This window comes from Hermetia illucens, chromosome 6 (genome assembly GCF_905115235.1).
Source record: "Hermetia illucens chromosome 6, iHerIll2.2.curated.20191125, whole genome shotgun sequence".
NCBI classification, from domain to species: Eukaryota; Metazoa; Arthropoda; class Insecta; order Diptera; family Stratiomyidae; genus Hermetia; species Hermetia illucens.
This window is the reverse complement of record NC_051854.1, coordinates 82762710-82772071: the sequence shown is the minus strand read 5'-3', so window position 1 is coordinate 82772071 and position 9362 is coordinate 82762710. Positions and strand designations below refer to the sequence as shown.

The 9362-nt window shown below is 43.3% G+C and overlaps 1 non-coding gene across 1 annotated transcript; it reads right to left on the bottom strand.

Annotated features, from left to right (window-relative positions):
* Positions 1-6615: 6615 nt before the first annotated feature.
* Trnat-agu lies at positions 6616-6689 on the bottom strand. Its single transcript has one exon. It is a non-coding gene; the product is annotated as a tRNA-Thr (tRNA).
* Positions 6690-9362: the final 2673 nt, after the last annotated feature.

Genomic DNA, 9362 nt, shown 5'->3' with positions numbered 1-9362 from the left:
TTCAATTTTCTCTCAATTTTGTAAATTTAAGCATATCTAATTCCATTAAGAATATTTCAGGAAATATGCATACTTTCTTATGTCATGGGGAACCCCCATGATCCTTACATTTTTTCTGACGGGCAGATGCTGCGTTGATACTCATGACGATATGTGTTCACGTACCCTTTGCAAACCTCTGATCAAAATAACTACTTATTCAAGTCTGTTGGATATTTCTAAAAGGATACGAATGATCAAATTGCAGACAGGAAGGATAAAATAAGAATTATTCCAGACAAACGTATTACACTTCCTCAAAACACATGAATGATACCAAAGCGAATTAGCAATGTGAACTGGATAATTTGCATAACCCATAAAATTTATCAAAATGATTGTAGCCTTATAAGAACGCAGGTACATCCTGAAAATTGATATAGGTAATTTCAGTGTAATGGTAATTGGGCAGGTGCGTAATTAATTCCTCGGCTCATTTCATTTCTGTATGGTCTTTTCAGACGTCCACAGAGTTTCCTTTTTCATTCATTCCTTTAATTTTTTTTATCGATGATATCTTTAGAATTAAATTCGCGTACTTGATAAGCCTCCATGTATGAAGTCGCACTAAACGTGAATGATACATGGATTCTATTCTTCTAAGCATCATCAACGGCGCAAAAACCGGTATCCGGTCTAGGCCTGCCTCAATAAGGAACTCCAGACACCCCGGTTTTGCGCCGAGGTCCACCGATTCGATATCCCTTAAAGCTGTCTGGCGTCCTGACCTACGTCACCGCTCCATATCAGCCAAGGTCTGCCTCGTCTTCTTTTTCTACCATAGATATTGCCCTTATAGACTTTCTGGGATGGATCATCGTCATCAATACGGATTAAGTGACCCGCCCACCGCAGCCTGTTGAGCCACAACCAGACGATCGTGGTATCACTCATGGATTGCGTCGTTATGTAGACTATGGAATCGTCCATCCCCATGTAGAGGACCAAACATTTTGGAGGATTTTTTTCTCGAATGTAGTTTCCTGTCTTCCTTGTTTTCGTTTGACCAGTGCGATTTGATGCTGTTGGTTCTTTGGTTTTTGGCGCTGACGTTGCCACCATGTACTTCGTCTTGCCTTCATTTATGTGCAGCCTGAGATCACGCACCACCTGTTGGATCTGGATGAAGGTAGACGTACCGTCTCGGGTTGTTCTTCCCATAATGTCAATATCGCCCGCGTAAGCCAGTAGTTGGGTGGACTTAAAGAGGATGGTGCCTCTTGCATTTACATCGACATCGCGAATCACTTTCTCTAGGGCCAGGCTAAAGAGGAGCCATGATAGAGAATGGTCTTGAGAGTGATCTCGCTGCTTTTATCTGGCCTCGCACATTGGTCAGGGTCAGCCTAAACAGTTTTATTAATTTCGTCGGTATACCGAATTCTTTCATGGCCGTGTACAGTTTTACCTGGCAATGCTGTCATAGGCAGCTTTAAAGTCGATGAATAGATGGTGCAACTGATGTCCATATTCTAACAGTTTTTCCATCGCTTATAGATGGTACTCAGCATCGGAATACCTCTATAATTGCTACACTGTGTGATATCCCCCTTTTTATGTATGAGACAGATATTGCCTCGTTGCCAGTCGTGAGCACAAGTTGATGAACCACTTGATGAAATTGGTCGCCTAAATATTTGACTAATTCGGCTGTAATCCCATTGGCTCCTGGCGACTTATGATTTTTAAGCCGATGAATTGTACGGACTGTTTCTCCTATACTTGGTGGTGGCAGTAATTGTCCGTCGTCTTCAGTTGGCGGGACCTCCAACTCGCCGATGTTCTGGTTGTTCAGTAGTTCATCCAAGTACTCAACCCATCGCTCCAATATGCCCATGCTGTCAGAAATCAGATTTCCCTCTTTGTCTCGAAAGGGTGAGCATCGAGGTGTATAAGGCTTCTTCCTGCTGACTTGTTTATAAAACTTGCGCGGGTGCTCTTTGTATAGACATACTCCGTCATAATCACCAAAATCGCCACGATTTTTTTCAGATTGCAGACTTAATAATCTTCCACGACGGATCGGTCATGGAAGACGGATTTAGCGCAAGGGTGTTCTCAGGAAATCCAATTATCAAACTTGTCCGACCTCTCGGAAAAAAGACGACCATATTCCAGGCGGAAAAACGTGCCATTTCGTTGGCAGCAGAATAATGTTTCCGGCAAAAATGGAGGGATCGCACAACTTGTATCCATACCAACAGTCATTATCAGCACTGAACAGCAACGACACATCAATTTAGTTAACGACCTGAGTGCTTGGACCTGGCCGCCCATTTAATAGTTTCGCAGGTTCCCATCGTTGTGCTCATAAAAAATACTAGCATTTAGCAATTAATAAACCGCTGGTATTTACTATAATAACAAAAATATCCATCATAATCCCTGAAACGCAATGATTCATCATCATCATCAATGGCGCAACAACCGGTATCCGGTCTAGGCCTGCCTTAATAAGGAACTCCAGACACCCTGGTTTTGGGCCGACGTCAACCAATTCGATATCCCTAAAAGCTGTCTGGCGTCCTGACCTACGCCATCGCTCCACCTCAGGCAGCATCTGGCTCGTCTTGTTTTTCTACCATAGATATTGCCCTTATAGACTTTCCGGACTGGATCATCCTCATCCATACGGATTAAGAGACCTGCCCACCGTATCCTATCGAGCCGGATTTTGCCAACAACCTGACGGTGGTATCGCTCATAGATTTCGTTGTTATGTAGGCTACGGAATCGTCCATCCTCATGAAGGGGCCAAAAATTCTTTGGACGATTCTTCTCTCGAACGCGGCCAAGAGGTCGCAATTTTTCTTGCTAACGACCCAAGTCTCCGAGGAATACATGGGGACTGGCAAGATCATAGTCTTGTACAGTAAGAGCTTTGACTCTATGGTGAGACGTTTCGAGCGGAACAGTTTTTGTAAGCTGAAATAGGCTCCGTTGGCTGACAACAACCGTTCGCGGATTTCATCATCGTAGCTGTTATCGGTTATGATTTTCGACCCTAGATAGGAGAAATTATCAAGGGTCTCAAAGTTGTAGCCTCCTATCTTTATTTTTTCCGTTTGACCAGCGCGGTTTGATGTTGTTGGTTGGTTGGTTTTTGATGCTGACGTTGCCACCATGTACTTCATCTTGCCTTAATTGATATGCAGCCCAAATCTCGCACCATCCACCGCCTGCGCGATCTGGATGAAGGTAGGCTGTACATCTCGGGTTGTTCTTCCCATGATGTCAATATCGTCACCATAGGCCAGTAGTTGGGTGGATTTGAAGAAGATGACCTAGCGCAATTACATCGGCATTGCGAATCATTTTCTCCAAGACCAGGTAGAAGAGGACGCATGATAGGGCATCCCCTCGTCTTAGATTGTTGTTGATGCTGAATGGTCTTGAGAGTGATCCTGCTGCTTTTAGCCGCCCTCGCACATTGGTCAGAGTCAGCCTAGTTTTATCAATTTCGTTGCGATACCGAAGTCGGGTACAGTACTACCCTGGCTATGCTGTCATAGGCGGCTTTAAATTCGATGAAAATATGGTGCAACTGATGTCCATATTCCAACCTCTATAATTGGTGCATTTCATGATATCCCCCTTTTTATGTGAGACAGATAATGCCTCGTTGTCAGTCATCAGGCATTGATCCGCCGTCCCCCACCTTGGGCACAAGTTGATGAACCACTTGGTGTAATTGGTTGCCCCCATATTTAACCAATTCGGCTGTAATTGCATGGACTGTTTCTTCTATGCTTGGTGGTGGCAGCATTTGTCCGTCGTCTTCAGTTGGCGGGACCTCCAACTCGCCGTTATTTTGGTTGTTGAGAAGTTCATCAAAATACTCAACACATCGCCCATTCTGTCGGAAATCAGATTTCCCTCTTTGTCTCGGCAGGATGAGCATCGGGATGTTTAAAGCTTCATCGCTTATTGGTAAAACTTCCGGTTGCTCCCTGTACTTTTCGAGTTTACAGACTTGTTGGTTCTCCCTAGCTTCCTTTTTCCGTCTGTGAAGTCGCTTCTTCGCTCGACGGAGTTCTTGGTAGGTCTCTGCGCGTGCCTGCATTCTTTGAGGATGCAATATTACTCGGTATGCAACACTCTTCCGTTTCGTAGCTAGTTTACATTCATCATCAAACCAGCCGTTCCGACTTTTCTCACGGTTAGGGCCAAGTATATTTGTGGCCGTATCAACGATAACGTTCTTCAATTGTTTGTGAAGATCATTTGATGATGCTTCACATCCAGGATCTCTCTTGACTTCGGTTATTGCGGCATCAATTTCGTCCTTATAGGTGTTGCGAGGGCTGTGTTGTGAATGGCTTCAGTATTCACTCTCACCTGATTGTCAGAGGGGATTGTAGGTGGTGTTGTAATTCGAGCTCGGAGAACCATGCCAACGGGATAGTGATCCGAGCCTATATTGCCCCCCTCTATGTTCTGACATTCATTAAGGCTGAGAGGTGGCGGCGTTCAGTCAACGCGTGGTCAATTTGATTGAAAGTGGTCCCGTCTGGAGATGCCCACGTTCGTTTGTGGACCGCTTTCCGCGCAAACCAGGTACTACCAACAACCATTTCGGGCGACACTGCTAACTGAATAATGCGCAGTCTGTTATCATTGGTAGCCTTATGTAAGCTATGGGAATCAACGTTTCGCCTGAATAGGGGCTCAGTCCCTACTTGACTATTGAAATATCCAAATATGATTTTGATATCATACTTGGGACAGGCTTCGAGGGTCTGCTGAACTGCCTCGTAGAAGGTATCCTTCTCCGACTCTGCAGTCTCCTCTGTAGGAGCGTGAACGTTAATGGAGCTTATATTTCTAAACTTGTCTCGCAACCCAGAGTGCATAGCCTTTCGCTTATATTTTCAAAGCCAGTAACAGCAGGTTTCATTTTTTGCCTGACTAAGAAACCTACTCCGGGCACATGGTTTACTGGATGGCCGCTATAATATATGATGTAGTGGCTCTTCTCCAGGAAACCGGTCCCTGTCCATCGCTTCTCTTGTATGTTACATCAGCCTTATATTGGGGCAGGGTATCGGGTAGCTACTCAACAGCATTAAGTTTGTACAGGGAGCGAACATTCCATGAGAAAATGCGCAAATCGTTAATCCTTTATCGTTGCCGGGTTCCTCGTTGTAAAATCCATCCTGTCCGAGGCTCCTTCCGTGGCTTCGTAACATCGGTTTTCCGTGTAAGGTTATCAGCCCTACCCAACCCCCAACCTGGAGGACCAGTTGGTACATTTTGTCCCGTTTTTAGGCGCGGGAGACTTGTCTTCATCCTTCTCCGTCTGCGGTTTTTCATGGAGAAAGAATCCCAACGATCACTATATGGAGGTGAAGATCGGGTTTGATAATAGAGCTGTTGGTGCTGGTTCAGCAGTGTTTTCCAGGTTTCATGCTCCATCGTGGGTACCAATCTGTGTTTCGCCCTGGGACCTATATTGTCCTTTGATAGCCAAAGGCAATGGTTACCATTAGTGAAAAAAATTATTCAGGATATCCTGGTGATCGTTGCCATAAGTAGCCTAGAATTGGGAGCGGCAGTCTAGCATTCGTGCTCGGCTTCGCTAGCTCCTTGACACGTTGTCCTTCACGCAGTGGTCTTTGCAATATTGTCCAATCTATCAACACCACATATCAAATAATTTCAATGAGGTTCATACGGCAAAAATCCCTTTCCAGATTGATATCCATATAAATTTATTACCCGGACTTATATTTAGACACAGTCAACTTTCATGTAAAATAATTCCTAAAATATTATTCCTACCGTACGTTTGCGCAGACATCTGTATCTAAAAATAACAAGCGTACGGACGGCTTTAAATTCATAATCCGAATGTCCATTATCTCCGTACAATTCTTATCACTGCTTCTGAATCAGTGCCTCCCCATAACTATAAAAAAAGATTAATGATATCAACGTGCCTGCGTTGATAAATTAGCATTTTAACAAATAATTAAACGGATTCGATTAGGTGCTAAATGGGCAATTGAAAGATTGAATAAGTGCAGAACGCGATATTTTGCGACTTAGTCATTTCCATTTCACAGCAGTTAGTGTTGCATTGCGTGCCAGCTCACAACATAGCATAAAATTAAATGAGAGAAAAATGCTCGAATGTGCTCATATTCATATAAATATATTGTGGTCTTTAGAAATTTACATATTTCGAAATCGCATAAAATCAAGTTTGTTTATTATGCAGATATTCGTATGCAGACATGAACAAATGTATCATTTCCTGAGATGTGGTTTATTCGGACAATTGTAGGTACTAAAGATACGCTTGGTGCGGGGCATAACCATGTATAAATGTTTTCATTGTTGTTAAGATAACATTCCATCTTTAATTAATTAAAATCGCAGAGTAGCTGATTAAAGAAAATTTGTAAAACCTTCCACAGAACTTATGGATTATGCTCATAAGCTTAGTGATGTTGACATTCATTCTCTTGATGTACAGCGTACTATCTATTTCCTGGTACTTTTGTTTCTATCATTGCCAAAGTATTTTGTATCTTCTGGCATGCATCAAAAATAGATGACAACTCTCCACAGAGTAGGCCCCGGCGAGATTCGAACTCACGATCTCCTGTTTACTAGACAGGCGCTTTAACCAACTAAGCCACGGCGCCATGTGTTTTGAAAATACACTAACCATAAAATCGTGAAAAATTAATGTTTAAAATAGTATAACGGTGAGATAACTCCTTCTAAAATTAGAAAATCCTCTTATTGAGATAGTTTATTGATTTTATTCGCTATTCAATGTGTTTTGATTCATATGTGAAGGTGGAAAAAATGAAATTATGACACTTATAAATTTATGTGGGATTAGATGCCTTTGCCACATTTACTAATAAGAATTCTGTGGCATTCGTAGATTAACCACTTTCCTCTTTGTCATTAATACAACTAAAGCATTTTGTTCTTGAAGATATTGTGTAATCCCCTAAAAAGTTTCCGATTTGTTGGTCATTTCATCCGTATCAAAGGCTCTTAGGTGGAAGAAAATGAATGCGTTTAGTAATTTTCTTGCATGCAATCCCTTATTTTGATCTTAATTGCATACCCGACCACTAGAAAGCTTCTTGCATTGCATCTAAATATATGTACATATGTCACCAAATCAGTATTAATCGATGTTTACGTCACAGAACTATGGAAAGGTTCATATCTGACGAACTGAACAGGAATCATTTCGCTTCATATTGGAAGATAGAAAATAAAAACAAGTCGGGAAACCGGAAGCTGGGCGCTTCAGGTATGAAAGGTTTTGTTTGTTTCTTGTGTGAGTATATTTGAGTGTAGAACTATCCCATTTGTACGTAGCCCGTTAAGAATATGCATTTAGGATATCAGATTTAGTACTTCGGGTTGTAAATTTACAGGGTAAGGCAACTTTGAGCTACTGTAACTTTGTTACTAATAGTATGATTTTGATCAAACTTAGAGATAATATGCTTCATATTATATTTTATACTACTATTAAGTTTTATAACTCTGACATAAACTTAAGGGGGTTTTACTCAATTTTCCCAAAAATACGGTAATATACTATTATCAACTTAATTTGAACAGATATCGATATGGAGAGTATTTTGAGGCCTGGGTACCGTATAGAGGAAGCTTTATGATTTTGTTCAGATTTTTCGGTTAGGTAGTTTCTGAGAATGGCTTCGTTAAAGAATTCATCACTTTGCACCCCTCCCACACCCCGCCTTTTCAACAAATCTTAACACTAAGATCGGCTTCGAAAAGCACTAATCGAAACCTTTCATTTAACACCCTACATGACTATATTTGGTGAAAATCACACAATCCCGATCATTGCCTCTTCTGCCTCATATCATGATTGAGCGCGGCCCCTGAGGTTCCCACCCTTCCTTGACATCCTGAGGCCATTTCGCCGTCCCTTCTAGAGGTTCTGCGGGAACAAGGAGGAAAAGAGAGGGAGGAAGTTCTCAAACCAATTCCTCAGCCAAGCAAATTTCAAATTTGAAAAAAAAAAGAAAATAATATGGACTAAATATCAATTGAAATTCGAAAAAAAAGAAAAGAAAAGAAGAAAAGAAAAAAAATAATAATATAACTCCGCCGAAGCCGGTCCCAAGCCCGGTTGTGAAAGGAGGAGGGATAGATAGCTTCAGTCTGAATGGCTGTACGCCACCGCAGCGTCTCAGGGGGTAGGTGAGGAAAGTGCAGGAACTTTGCAGTCTTGCAGATTACTCACTAAGGAAGCTATCTACACACCTGGCAGCTAGGGATAAAATGCACCACCAAAAAATGAGAAGAAGGAGAAATTTAAGGTCCGGTACGGATAACCGGCGGGAGTCATCTGACTTGGTGACTGGGTCGGGCTCTCGTAATGGACAGCACGGCGTCGAAACCGCTAGTCGTGGGGCGGTTCGACGTCTAGGCGCCACGACGACCAGGAGTACAGCTCCGCCTGCTGCAGCTGTTTCGCCACAATCTGTGGCGACCACTTCAGCAGGTTCGCGTAGGAAGCGGATGAAATGGACTGAAGAAATGAACCTCTTCATCATCCGCTCCTACTACGAAATAACGGCGGGGGCGGGTACAACATCTTACCGCCCCTTGTTGCACCAGAGATTCGTCGAGCGTTTCCCGCAATTCGCGCACGTGACTGTGCAGCGAGTCGCAGACCAGTACCGCTTCATCACTCGCAGTGACACAATCCCGGCCACCATCAGGGAACGTGTTCGACTTGAAGTCATCGGGGAAACTGGTGACCGAGAGTCGATGGGGGCAGAGGCGGCGGCATCAACAACACCACGCCGCACTGCAGGCAACAGGTTCAGTACTCGCCGAAGCACTCTTCTCCACCGTCCAGCTGAGGTTTCCGCTGAAGTTCGGGACGAATTCCAAAGAGCGTGTATAGAATTCTCGGATATGGATCCTTTGCATAGACCAGGTATTCCCAGGCTCTATGCATCTCCAGCAACTCCGGGAATTCTATCTCAAATCAATGATGAGATTGCGTCTCGACTGTGTGCTGATATGTCGCTGCTGCAACTACAATCACTTGTGTATTGTGGTGCAGTTGCGGCTATCAGATTGCACGGTCAGAAGATTCGCTTTCGCGTTATTGGTTTGAGTGACAAAAGAGATCCACCATGGAAAATTCGTCTGGAACGTCGGCGGGACTCACTAAGGCAGGACATTGCTAGACTGATTCAGATCAGCACTGGCAATGCCAGCCGACGGGTCAGAAATAAAGTGCAGAGGGTTTACCGGAACTATGCCATCCCCTGTGAGACACCCGTAGTTGAAATTCTGGACACACT